The sequence below is a fragment of the Lissotriton vulgaris genome, chromosome 2_1 (genome assembly GCF_964263255.1).
Source record: "Lissotriton vulgaris chromosome 2_1, aLisVul1.2, whole genome shotgun sequence".
NCBI classification, from domain to species: Eukaryota; Metazoa; Chordata; class Amphibia; order Caudata; family Salamandridae; genus Lissotriton; species Lissotriton vulgaris.
Window position 1 is genome coordinate 1,194,996,505 of NC_141687.1, and position 14,090 is coordinate 1,195,010,594.

Genomic DNA, 14,090 nt, shown 5'->3' on the forward strand with positions numbered 1-14,090 from the left:
GATAAAGTTCTGACTCGTGACAATGCTACATAAGCCATACCCTCTTTGAATACAGAACTGCCAATATTCACTAAAGCAGTGTCTACACTTAAACCTTGCGATTTATGAATTGTCACCGCATATGCCAAGCAAACAGGAAACTGCTTACGGCGAACATATAAGTCTTTTACAAGCAAAAACCTTGCTGTGCAACGACCAATTAGCTGTACTTCCTCAATGCCATCAAATTTAATTTTTAAAAATTCAATTCCATCTCTACTTCTGTATTTCTCAAAATCAACAACATTACCCATTGATCCATTTACCAGACCTCTTTCAACATGTAAATTCCTTCTCAAAATGATTCGGCAATTTAAGCACACATTCAAAGTCTTTTCAAAACCCGCAGTTTTAGATATAGTCTTCTCTAATGAATCCAATTTAGATTTCAAATTCTCAGACAAAATAATTGTTGCTCCCATATGCTCTATTTTGTCAATAGCTTCCAGTTTCACAATCTCTTGTTTTTCTAAATTCAACATTTTGTTGTTGAAGATGGAACATTCTGCAAGAGTTGGCATCAAACATATTCCAGATTTCTTCACAGTAATGTTCTGAAAAATATCCTCTGGCAAAACGTCTTCTTCTGGATATAAATTTGACAGTAAGCGTGCATGTAAAGCTTCTTTACCACGCTCAGTCACTTTCCCGATTCTAACATCTTGCAGAATATTCTTGTAATCTTCGTCCTTCGCCTGACGCATATTTTCACGCAGCTTAGCATAACTGAAGTTTAACCATATGTTAACGTTGCCAATGCTCCCTAGGCACTTCTTGGTATCTTCATGTGTAAGCAGTTTAAACACTGGTTGTCCTTTCACTGGTGTCAGCTGCAGAAGATCACCAAAAACAATGATGTGTTTGCCACCGAATAACACATCATACTCTGTTTAAAGAACTTCCTGCATTCTCAAATGCACAAAAGCAAGCATGACATTGGAAACCATGCTTACTTCGTCAATGATAAGAAGTTTCATCTTCTTCAACACTCTAGATACTTCACAACAAGCATCCCCAGATAATTTGTGATATTGTAATTTGTTATCATGCTCTACTGGCAGCATCAGTAACCGATGCAAAGTAATCCCTTTAATGTTATGAGCTGCCAGTCCAGTTGGAGCGGTCACAACACAAGACAGCGATGACTCAGTCCTTTTCTGCAGATAACATGAAATTGCTTTAATAAGAAAACTTTTTCCAGTTCCTGCTTCTCCACTCACGTATAGTCGGACAGGCTTCAACGACGTACATGAGCATTCTTCTTTCTCATGACTTAATCCATGCTCAATTTGGTTGGTAACTTCGTCATATATTTTCCTCTGCTCAACGTTAAGTTGTCTTTCCAAACCTTCTAAGTTAACCGCATCCTTCTGAGCATGTGCCATGGCTCTTTCCACTTCAATCATGGCAGTGGCAGCTTCATTTTCAATAACTGGTTCTCCTAGTGGATCCTGACTCAATGAAACAGAACTCTGACTGTCCTGAGAACTGTCTCTAGCAATCTCGGCTGCAATTGTTGCTTCCTGCTCAATTTCTGCATTCAACATTTGTAGATATTTTGGAAAAACAGGACATTCTATGGACTCCTTGGCTGCATTGAAAGAGTCTTCGTAACAGAGGAAACCCCCAAGCAGTTCCTCTTCTGCACGCCAAGGCTTGAAAAGTTGCAAAAGAGCTAAATAGAAAAACTCTTTTCTTTCTGGAGATTCGCAATCCAATTTTCGATGATTTATCAATTGACATTTTTTTTGCTTGACCAGACATCCCTCACTTCCAATTACAGCATACACTCCTTTATCAATATCTTCTTTGATGTTCCTCTTGAAAACGTAATTTTGAAGAACATCATACAGACAAGCATTCTCCAGGTGACTGCTTCTATTTGGATAATATGTATCCAACATGTTGGTCTTCAAAATATCTGTACTGTTTAGCTCCTTCTCTGCCAAATGCTCAATTTCCCGTACAGGTTTCAGAACTCGATTACGCGTTGCAGCAAGACCAAGACTCGCCCAAATGATACTCCTAGATTTGGCATAGAGACTTGCTGAAGATAACCGGTCAGAACATTCGTTAGCTCCGATTTCTCGATGCGACAACATCTTCAGACTGAAACTGTACAACTTCTTACTGAGGCTCTTTTCATGGGAAATATCCTCCCACATATCCTTCAGTTCTGTATTTTCTTTTTTGGTGATGTAAGACGTCACATACCAAGCCACAGCCATACAGTTGTCAGCCACAAACTGTATATCCATGTTAGCATTCCACATGGACAAAATCACCGGGTTGTAGTCGTTGATGTACTTGGACTCTTCGTTTCTTTTCAAATTGTGTGTGTTTTTGGGTGATTTCCTCGTCACATTATGTCGCAGCGAAGACATCAAATTGTTAACTCTTTCTTTTGATATCACCGACCGCGAAAATGCAAAACGACATTTGGTGTAGTACTTGTCCTTGTTTCTGAATTTACGACGACAGTACTTTCCACAACAATGGCTTTGACTCCGTAAAACTTGTTCTCTTAGACTTTTGTCTTTGTTTGTCTTTGGAACAGCACATGTAGCATACTGTTCTATGAAACTCATCACTAAGTCATCCGGATCTGTTCCAAATTTGGGTGCATCTTTGATCCATAGCAGCATATGTATATGAGGAGCACCTCTTGCTTGATACTCCTTTCTCCAGAAGATATCCAACACCTCTCCAAGAGGTGGATTTTTCTTGTTCGTGATGAAAGACATCATAGCTTCAAATCTATGATTAAAGTACCTGCATACATTCACTGGATCCAAAGAGCACAGTTCTCCGGGTGTCTTGAATTCAATATTTTCAATGTTTCCATTTACCTCTCGTAGGAATTCAAGTAAGTCTTCCCAGCCATACTCAGCACAGCTGAGAGTGAGGAACCATGTGGGAGTTCCTAAATTCCTCAGCATACATTTTAAGTCACCATGACGGCGGTACCAATACTCATTAGTACCACTCTGACAAGCCATGAGATTAATCAGGTGAGAATCCAAAATACTGTCTTGCACATTGACTTTATCCATAAAGTCCCTTGCCGAGATATTTCGCAGTTGTTCACCACTTTTCAAGATGTGGTTCACTGCATAAGACAATCCAGAGAGATCACTTTCAAACAGTAGATGAAATAAATAGGGAATGCATTGACGAAACCTAGGATCTTCTGCATACAATCGTAAAGTTCGATATTCTGAAGCAGGAATTTGAACAGGTCGCTCATCATATCGTCCTCCTTGACCTGTGGGAAATAACTGTGGGAAACATCGAGCTTCCAAACTTTCCTCCCAAACACTAATGGGACTCCCTTTGGCTTTTTTCATTTGAAACAACTCAATAGCATTCCCCATGACTTCCTTGGAATGCAAAGGATGAACACTATAATGTTCATATATTTCTTCCTTTTTAGAGGCTTCTACTTTCTCAATTTGTCCAGGACACAAATCGCTGTCCTCTTCTTCACTTACTTCCTCTTCTGCAACTCATACATTCTTGTAGTACTCATTATTTTTATCAAATACAATGTTGCCTTTTTGACTTTCCGAACATCCACTAAATCTTGCCAGATTTTCTTACTCTTTGTCGGAACACCATTAACTATGATAACCAGAGGTTCCTCTTCCACTTTCTCTACTCCAATTGTATTAATGTTTTTCTTCAAATCCAAAGGCAAATAAACAACCCTTCCCTTTAATCCTGTCTTTGGCTCCATTCGTACAAAAGCCTGAAAGGGATGGACACTTTGAATCAAAATAGATTCATAAGTATTTAAATCCTTCAATTCAGAAGGAATGTCAACTAATTCCAGATTATTATAAACCGCTCTAGCAGGCATCTGGTTTTGGTTTAATTTGTTATAGCAATAAGTACACATACGTTGGTCCGCTCCCAAATCAAAACAATTTTCTACCATCAAGTATGTGGCAAAATCCTTCCATTCACTATTGTTTTCCATATCACTTTTTGCATATAAATCCACTAACTTAGTCTGATTCTTATAATAAGTCCGTCGACAACACACACAAGTGAAATTAGGCCTCTCACTTGATTTCACCATAAACGTGGAAATTTCCTTGTGAAACTTATCTGTACTGAAAATCTGTACACTGTCTTCCACATTACCTTCTTCTAGTGGTTCAATATCAACATTGTTCTCTTTACCAGCAAAGTAACAGAACTCAATTTCTTGACAAATATTCTTCACATCTACTTCAGAACCATGCAAAAGAGCTCTGCTTAATTTTTTAAGCATAATTGCTGGACTCTTAGCATAATACAACATTCTAACTAATTTCCTCACTTTATTATGATGCACTGCTAGCATCCTGAAATGATGAAATACACTCTGGCATACTCTCCTAGAAAGACAAGTCAGTGAATGACCATGCAAACCTGTCATTTGTCTCACTCTGCAAGGATCTAATTCTTGCAACAACTTAATTTTTTGCTTTACACTTTTCTTATTAAATGTCCGTATAAAATCACAAAGCAAATTGATGGAATCCTGTCGCACACTGCAAAAAGAACTACACTTCCAGGTGTACACTGGTCCCTTAGGACGTCTCCCTAAAACCTCATCACTTAACACCTCTTCTGCATCTGCAGACACAAGTATTTCTTTTTCAACCGGACGACCATCTTTTACCTCATATGCTCGACCACTGCTGTCAACTGCATGCACCAAATCATTGTCCTGAAAATAACTCTCCTCATTAAAAAATGCCTCACTATTTGAACTATGCATCCATTCTCCTAAGAAAACTTCACAAAAATTACTTCGATTAACTTCTCTCTTCCATCTACTATTAGATTTGAAAACATAGATTACCTTGTTTAGTTTCCTAATTCTATTAATTACCAAAATAAATAACTTTCGCTCAATTTCGAAAGCCTGATCAATAATTTTCTCTACATTTTTCTTTTTCTTATAAAATGACACTTTCTGTTGACCTTTTTTAAATTGTTTTAGCAAATTGACAATTACCCTGTTGCGGAACATTCGCCTACGAATGTCCCTGAATATATTTTCCCTTCTACTGCCATGCACAGAGTTATCTCCTGCTCTAGCACAAACTTTTTTGACGGGCCTTTCCTTTCCATTTAAATTGGCTCTCTTTTTCAGGACTAAAACTTGTTCTGTAGTTATACTTTTGTTTCTACAAATGTTTCTAAGGAATGATTTAGTTCTCTTACCCGGTGTTCTCTTCGTGCGTTGAGGTAATTTTAATGTAGAGGACTGCTGCAAGCTTTTAGTAAACTGCTGTCTTTGACGTTTCGTAGCCTTTCGAATTCTATCCTTAGACGGCATTGTCTAATTTCCAAATAATCTGCAGCTGAATCTATGGTAAAATATAATAAAAAATGTTATTAACCACTATTACCAAACAGTAAATCAATAACAGTAAGAATTAGATTCAACAATGCTATAAAAATGATTCAATAAAATATTTTTAATTTAACTGTGATAGTGATAATATTACAGGGCTTTCATGCAAATGACTGCCCACCCTGCAACGAAAAGCCCACATTAAACTTTACGCACATTAAATTGTGTACTTACCTGCAATAATCCATATGCCAGTGTTTACGTCCCTCCACCCTGCCCCTCCCCCTCCCCGCCTACCTGCCCCACCGTAACTCCCTCCAGGACCCGCGGCTGCTGTTTTGCAACATGGTGCATCTTGTAAATCTCTCCTGCATTATAAAAGTGACGCAACAGCAACATAAAAGAGGCGCACAACCATCATAAATCTTTCTCTAAAACTTTAAGGGACACATGTAGGTCGGTCGGTATCGGCCGAAAAACGGTATTTTCGGCCGTTACCGACCAGTTTACAAAATTTGTTATGTAGGGGGCAATATATTACAGAATCGGTAAAATTACCGAATTGGTAATTTTACCGATTCGGTAAAATAAAACATCGGTAAATATACCGATTTCAAGCCACCCATATGTAGGTGGGACTCTTCAAAGTGCCAGGAGCCTTTACGAATTGGTATTTTACCATCTAAAACAATTTCACCGATTCTGTAAATGTAGATTTACCTACATGTGGCCTTGGATTTAGGCCCCTACATACCGATTGGCCATTTACCGGTCGGAAACGGCCGAAATCGGCCGTAACCGGTCGGTAAATGGCCTGAAACGACCACCTACATCGGGCCCTAAGTGTGCATGCATTTGATTTCAAACAAAGTTTTTAAACCTTTTATGTAAAACAATTATACACCTACATTCATGGGGAACTGACTTAAAATGCCCTAATACACATCAAAACGTTTTTTTAAGATACTTGCACCTTTTTTTCAATTACTTTTAACATGGCTCAAACAATCAAAATGAAAATTTTACAGGCACACATAGGGGCGTATTTACAAGGGCCTTGCAGCACGGGGAAAGTGACTTCAAATGACCAGACACACATGGGGACGTATTTACAAGGCCCTTGAACCCGGGGTAAGTGACTTGAAATTACTAAGCACACATAGGAGAGTATTTACAATGCACGTACAACACTTATGCATCATTTTTTACATATACACCGTAACAATAACAACACAAATGCATCATATATCTGTTCCGCAAAAGCGACACATTGCAGGAGTCACATCACAAGTACATAATTTCTCATAATTTTTTAAAGCATGCCTTTTCCTTAAAAACGATTTTCTGATCATAATTTGAAAACACAGCACAGCTCCTATGTACATACACACCTTGTCAGTACTAATACTTTACATTATGTACAATTACAATTGGTAAAAGAATCCAAAATCGCCTTTGAAAGCAGAATGCAAACACTTGACGCAAAACATTATTTTAAATACACAGCTGACTTTCTTATTTACGCAAAAAAGCATACTAGTCTTTATCTAAAATATATAAACGATAACTCACCTTTACAAATTCTTTTTGAAATTCAAAACAGACTCAGAAACACACCAATTATTCTTTAGCAGAATTAAAGGTATGCACTCCAGAGGCTGGAACCAACAAAGGCATTGAAACGCTGATATTCATCACACATATCTCTCATGTCAGCCAATCAAAACTCTTCCCTCACTATTTTCAAATCAACACCCTTCCCCCCTCTGCCCTTTCTACCTCTTTTCCATAGCAACTACCGCCTGCCAGACCTCTCATGTTCACAAGTTCACACAACAATGTTTCAAATGAACTCTGAACTCTCAGTACACCTGCTAATCCACTGCAATCTTTCATAACAACATTTTTAAATAACCATTCAAAATACATCTTTCAAAGAACACATCCATGCACCCTAACTTTCTGTTTTCAGCAATGGAAATACACCAATCACTGCTAATGAATCATTTGCACTTAAACTCCACAGTTTTTTTCATTACAAACTTCACTATTTCAACTGCCATTTCATTCCCACACTTCATCTGACTGCAGCAAAAACTCCTCTAGCCATGTTTTCAGTCTGGATTCTTGGACATAGCTACATCCACTGGGCTCACAGGTATGCTAATAACAGAAATTTACACAACCTCAATTTACAAAATGTGGAAATCAAATGGATTGGTCGAAGAGGATTGAAATGTCACCAATTGATACCATTGGTGAAAACCTTTTTACATTTGCCAACCCCTGACCTCATAATAGTGCACTGTGAAGGAAACGATTTGGGCACTTTGACTGGGGTAAATCTGGAAATGCTCCTAAAAGACACCTTTAAGCAATTGATGACACTTTTTCCTCAAACTGCCTTGGTATATTCCAATATATGCCAAAGACAAAAATGGAGGTGGTCCAATCAATTTTGTCCACAAATTGAGAAATCGAGGAAGCATGTAAATAAGTCTGTTTCAGCTTACATGAGAGACCATGGAATGGGCTGCATCTACAACAATAACTTGCGTTACTACATGCAAGATATCTACAGAGGAGATGGCGTGCATTTCTCAGATGAGGGGAACAGAGTTTTCATACTAAATTTAAGAATGTGTATTGGTTCCTACTTATAAGTTTCTAGAACTTACACAGAACCCAAAAGCTCTTTTCAGAGCTACCTTAACTTAGTTTACTCTTTTGAAATTTCGAATGTACCTTTTTTCACTTATTTTCACTTATATTCGCTTCCCGGTTCGCTACCCAGTTCGAGTACCGGCAGCTAACCACGCGAAAAATTCTATATTTTTTTCTAGACATTTATGAGCCTCCTCAGCCACCCTCAGAAAACTTAGGGAGACAGGATACGTCTAAAGTACCCCAATCTACCCATTCTGAACATTATTTACCCTCCATCTTGTTTCTCAATTCTTCCAAAACACAAAATGGAGGACTCCCGTAACGCTGCAAGTTCGCGTACCGGGAAACGCACTGACAAGCACTCGCTCAAAAAAGGTGGAAAAGTATTTTACAGAAAAACCACTGGAGACACTTTCACCAATTAAACATTAGCTCATACTACATACCAATCCCTACCATTTTCAAAAATTTCGTTGGAATACCATTTAGCCATTTAGCATGTAGAACTCTCTAAAATCCCTGAGGTAAATTACTTCACAAAACATATTGGAAGTGTTGGAAATGACAACCAATTAAAATATTACTTTCAATTTCTACTATTATATCATTACATTTGATTGGTTATGTACCTGAATATATATAAACAAAGAGAGAGAAACACAGCCCTTTTGACTACTACTTCGTGAAGTGCATAACCACTAAAAATCAACTGATAACTTCAAGTTATATTTAAAAGGTAAGATATTATTTTTAAAACTGAAGTATGTTCTGTACTGAAAGCTAATTAGAAAAACATTTTCTGACAGTTATATTCTATCACTCTGTAATACTTATAGAATAAAATAGACTTCTCTGTTTTAGTTATGGCAGGGCCGGTCCTAGGATTTGCGAGGCCCTGGGCTAAAAGGGAACGTGCGCGAGGCCCCCTCCAATTTACATAAGTGGCCCCTTGCAAGGAGAACATTCACAGACACTGTGGGGGCCCCATTGTCCAGCATTTTGATGCCCCCACAGTTTTAACTTTTACTCCACACGCATTTCTCACACCTTCATAGGTGTGAGAATTGATTGTGGTCTAAAAGTTAAAACTGTGGGTGCGCCAAAATGCTGGACAGTGTCTGTGAATGGTCTCCTTGCAATTGAGGGAGCATCTCCTTCTCCCTCCCCTATACCTCCTGACACCATCCATGAGAGGCCCAAGGAGGGGGCCCCCTCCAATGGACCTTAATTTCAGGCGACACCTTTCTTTGTGATAGATCTCCAGGAAAACAAAAGGACACATCACCAGTGCGTGGTCCCATGCTGGTGGGCTGAGTGAGAGGCCCTGAGCGGCAGCCCACGCTGCCCATGCCTAGCGCCGGCCCTGAGTTATGGATGGAGTTAGACTTGTCTAGTATAATTCAGAATTGACTAAGAGTTTATTTTATAATTTTTCTTCATATTTCTACTTCCAATTTGATACCATACACTGCCCAACGAAAAAATCACTGTTTAAATAACCAAACTGCCTGTCTGTACTGAAACCCAACAGTGCCCTATCTGTACTGATATATTTTTTAAAAATTCATTTTTCAGAATACAAAATGGAAGGACAACAAAAATAACTTGAAAATTGAAGCAGGAACACAAAACGAGACGGAAATTGACCATGATTTCTATGACGATTCAATGAACAATGAACTTCTGCAATGTGTGGATGCAGTAGATTTTCTACTGGAAAATGAAGAAAAAAATGATCATGATTTTTTAGAATTTCTTTTACATTTTGAGAAACAATCAGAATAATACATTTTTATTTCTTAATTCAAAAATTGTTTGACACATTATTTATTTTTATATGTATATTGTAAACTAGTAGCAAATTGATTATAACGTGAAGTCAGACTTTAAATATACTGTGCAACTTTTTTGTGTTACATACTAACTTTGTTTATAGTTACTTCCTTTCTTCCACTATATAATCTCCAATGTGTATTTAACATCTCTTTATCATCTCCTGCCTCCATATTGTTTCGGCTTTCCTGACAGACTATGGTATGAATTCCATATACCACAATAACTTCTTTAACAACAGGCAAGATATCTACAAAGGAGATGGCGTTTATTAATTTGTAGACTCTGCATTGGTACCTACATGTTGCTACGTAAATAAAAAAAATAAAAAAAAACCAACAAAACGAACAATCAATAAACATACAATAAGTTAAAAGTCAATCATTCTTGTTTCCTTATAGTACGCTCCCCAGACCGCTTTCCGGTACGCGTACAGGGCGCACCCCACGAAAAAAACATTTTTTTTTTTTTTTGCCCGGCCGGGCCCTTTTAAAGCCTCCACATCAAACCTAGGGGGTCAGGGAGGATCTACTATGCCCCCTTATGGGCATTTGCCCCTTCGTTCTGGCCTCCTCTTGTCTCTCGATCCTACCGAGAGACAACATGGCGGCCGCTACGGACTGATTAGAATGTTGACAGACACCGGAGAGCCAATCAGCTTCGTTTCGCAAAGCTCCGTTACGCGAAAAGTACGCGCACTGGAGCACTATCCGGGACGCTGTCACAGATATATCTGTTTTTTAAAACATTAATTTCTCAAAATCCACTGGAGCACATATATTGATACCCAGCAAAGGCACATTGGGCTAACAGTCCCTACAATTTTGCCAAGTTTCGTGTAAATCCTTTCAGCCGTTCGAGCTAAAAGTGAGGCCAAACGCCCTATGGAAAAATGAATGGGAAAAACGCGTTTTGGGACCCCCCTTTTTTCTCGGCCCCCCCTTGACGAAACCCCCCCAGGGGCTGATCAGAAAACACAATGTGCCATTTTCCTGAAAATTTCAGCCGATTCTGTCCACAAACGCCAAAGTTATTAGACATAGAATTTTCAAAAGTTCCATAGAGAAAAAATCCTAACTATATATCAGTGATGTCATCAGTGATGTCATTTGAGATGTCATCAGTGATGTCATCAGTGATGTCACTGACCATGTCATGAATGATGTAATATGTAACATCATTAGCAGTGGATTGCGGGTCCGCGATATATAGTTAGTGCAACTAACTATATATGGAATTTCAATGGTTTTGTGCAAATAAAATAAGGTTTTTTAAATGCTAATCCCTAACTATATATGGTCTATAACCTATGGTTTTTTCAGTGAATATATATATATATATATATTCTTCTGCTCTTCGAGGAAGAAAGGACTCGCACTCCCGGGTACTTTCTCAATGTTTAGATTTTATTTCTTTATCTCAGAGAAACATTGCATCACCAACGCGTTTCGGTGGCGGCTGCCACCTTGTTCACGGTCGGAGGCCATCTCTTTTGTTTCTACATATATACAAGATTAAAAATAGTAATCACATGACTTCCTGCTTCCTCACAGGTAGGATTATGGTTGATGTAGTTCAAGGGACTGATTGTATTTCGGCACGTTTTTCTTTACATTTGAAACATTGCTTGTAAAACCCAACTCATTTACATTTCTCATCATTTAACTCATTTTTCATATTTCAAACACCTCTTACTAAAGGCCATTCAAATTAAAATAAACAGAGTTTTTAAATGAATCTTCAACCCTATTAATGGTTCACAATTGAATTTTCTAATTGAGCCCTCCAGTGGACCTACAAACTTACTAAGTTAGAGGTGATAGTTTCAGTTTCAATAATTCGCAGTTTAATTAAGAGTCTTTTTTCAAAATGTCATTATTTCATCAAAAATCCCTTTCTTAGATTCTAGCAAGGTAATGAGTTTATGCAGGAAGTCTATCTTTGTAGAGTTTTGATTCCCTGTGAAATCAAAACAGATGATTACAGAATATAAGTAAAATTGATTTGTGATCGCGAAGTTGTTTACATGTGCTGACTATGGGAGATGTACATACATCTCCTCGTCTTGTTTCAAGCCAGATGGAATAAATGTTCTCAATGCTAGAATCCATCGTGACTCGCATTGTCGTAGTCTTGTTTCACGATTACCACCTTTTGCATGCTTGTTGATACTTTCAATTCCGTAGAATTTCAGGGCCTTCCAGTCACTGTTGTGTTTTTCTTCCATGTGCTTTGCTACCGCGTTACTCCTGTCATTATTTGTAGTAGCGCTTACATGTTCAAAAATTCGAAGTTTTGTTTCTTTTATAGTACTGCCTACATACTTCAGAGGGCAGGGGCATTCGATGATATATACCACATATGTTGTCTTACAATTTATTAGCTGTTGTATATTCCATTTCCTTTGATTGTAGCCTGTGAAGGTTTTGGTATTTTTTGCGATTTGACATGCCTTGCAGCTTGAGCACTTTACAAAGCCAGATGTCTTGAGCCAGTGTTTCTTCTTGCTTTGATTTTTCCAATAATGGCTTTGTACCAATTTGTCCTTTAAGTTACCTGCTCGCCTGTAAGTTATTTCGGGATGAGTTCCTACAATTTCTGCCACCGCGGGGTCCATTTTTAAAAGTTTCCAGTTTTTTCTCGGTATTTTTGTTATTTCCCCTGATTCTTGTGAGTAAATTGCAATGAATCTTATTTTTCTTTCTTCAGGCGGAGGTATTTTTTCTTTTAGGATTTCATCCCTTGTTTTTTCTTTAGATTTTTCCAGGCCTTTTTCAATGACTGTTTTTTGGTATCCTCTACACTCAATTTTTTTTGCTGTTTTCTGGCTGTGTTTCTGCCACTCATTATCCTCTGAAAGGATTCTCCGAATTCTTAAGAATTCCCCGTAGGGGATACTACGAATTTGTGAGTTTTGATGGAAGCTATTTGCATGCAAGACTGAATTGTTTGCGGTTATTTTGAGGTGTAGTGTGGTTTGGATTTTTCCCTCATTGATATATATCTCTGTTTCCAGAAAGGTTACACGTTCTTTGCTCATTGTGTAAGTAAATTTGAAGCCAGCTTCTGTAGTATTCAAAATGGAAAAATAAGTCTTTGAAATCTTGTTCTTCTCCGTCCCATATGATCAGCAGAACGTCTATATATCATAGCCAGACAATGTTTTTGTCTGTGTATATGTCATTGTCCGCGTGCCAAGCGAGGTGTTGCTCCCACCACCCCATCGCTAGGCACGCGTAACTGGGGCTTGAAGAAAAACCATTAGCAGTTCCGCTTGTCTGGTTATATATTTCATCACCAAAAAGGAAAATGTTATGGGCGAGGCACAGTTCGATCATGTTTGACACCATTTCATTGTGTCTTGTATATTTGATGTTACATTTCTGAAGGAAGTATGCACAGGCTTTGATACCTATATTATTTTTGATGTTTGTGTATAGTGCAACGACATCCATCGTTATTAAATAATAGGAATCCTGTCATGGTAAATCAGTCAAATGTCTCAAGAGGTCCCTCGTGTCCTTTAAATATGATGTCAAGTTGAGAACAAAGGGCATCAGAAAATAGTTTATATAATTTGCCATTGGTTCATATAGGGACCCTTTTGCCGAGACGATCGGTCTCCCAGGTGGTTTGGTTTGGTGTTTATGGACTTTGGGCAGAAAGTATATCGTAGCCATTACGGGATGATCTGTTTTTAGATATATATATATTTTTTTTAAAATCTTTTTATTAAGCAATTTTTTCCCACTTTTAAATACAGGGCACGGCAATATTTTGCATGTATCACAGATATTACAAAACAGAATCAAAATAATATAAGGTTTCGATTTGTTACAATTTCTTTCTCAAAAAACCTAATAGGTGAGATAGTTTTAAAGTCCAGACAAAGTTGTAAAATATCTGACCAACTAAACGAAAGATCGAAACATAAACATAAATTAAGCAGTCCAATACATATTCACCATATACATAGCTCTCATATATAATTCAAGCCTTTCAATCCCTATTCCCTTCTTTCCAATGAGTAATAGGATCCCAGATCTGTTTACCAATTTTCCTTCCCTTTTTCCCCTTCCTTGCATAGATCTCAATCTCCAGGTTTTATATTGTTAGTAATTTAGCCAACCACTGATGAAATGTCGGTGGCAAAGGGTCCAACCATGCAGATGCAATGCAGAGTCTCATAACTGCCATAGCT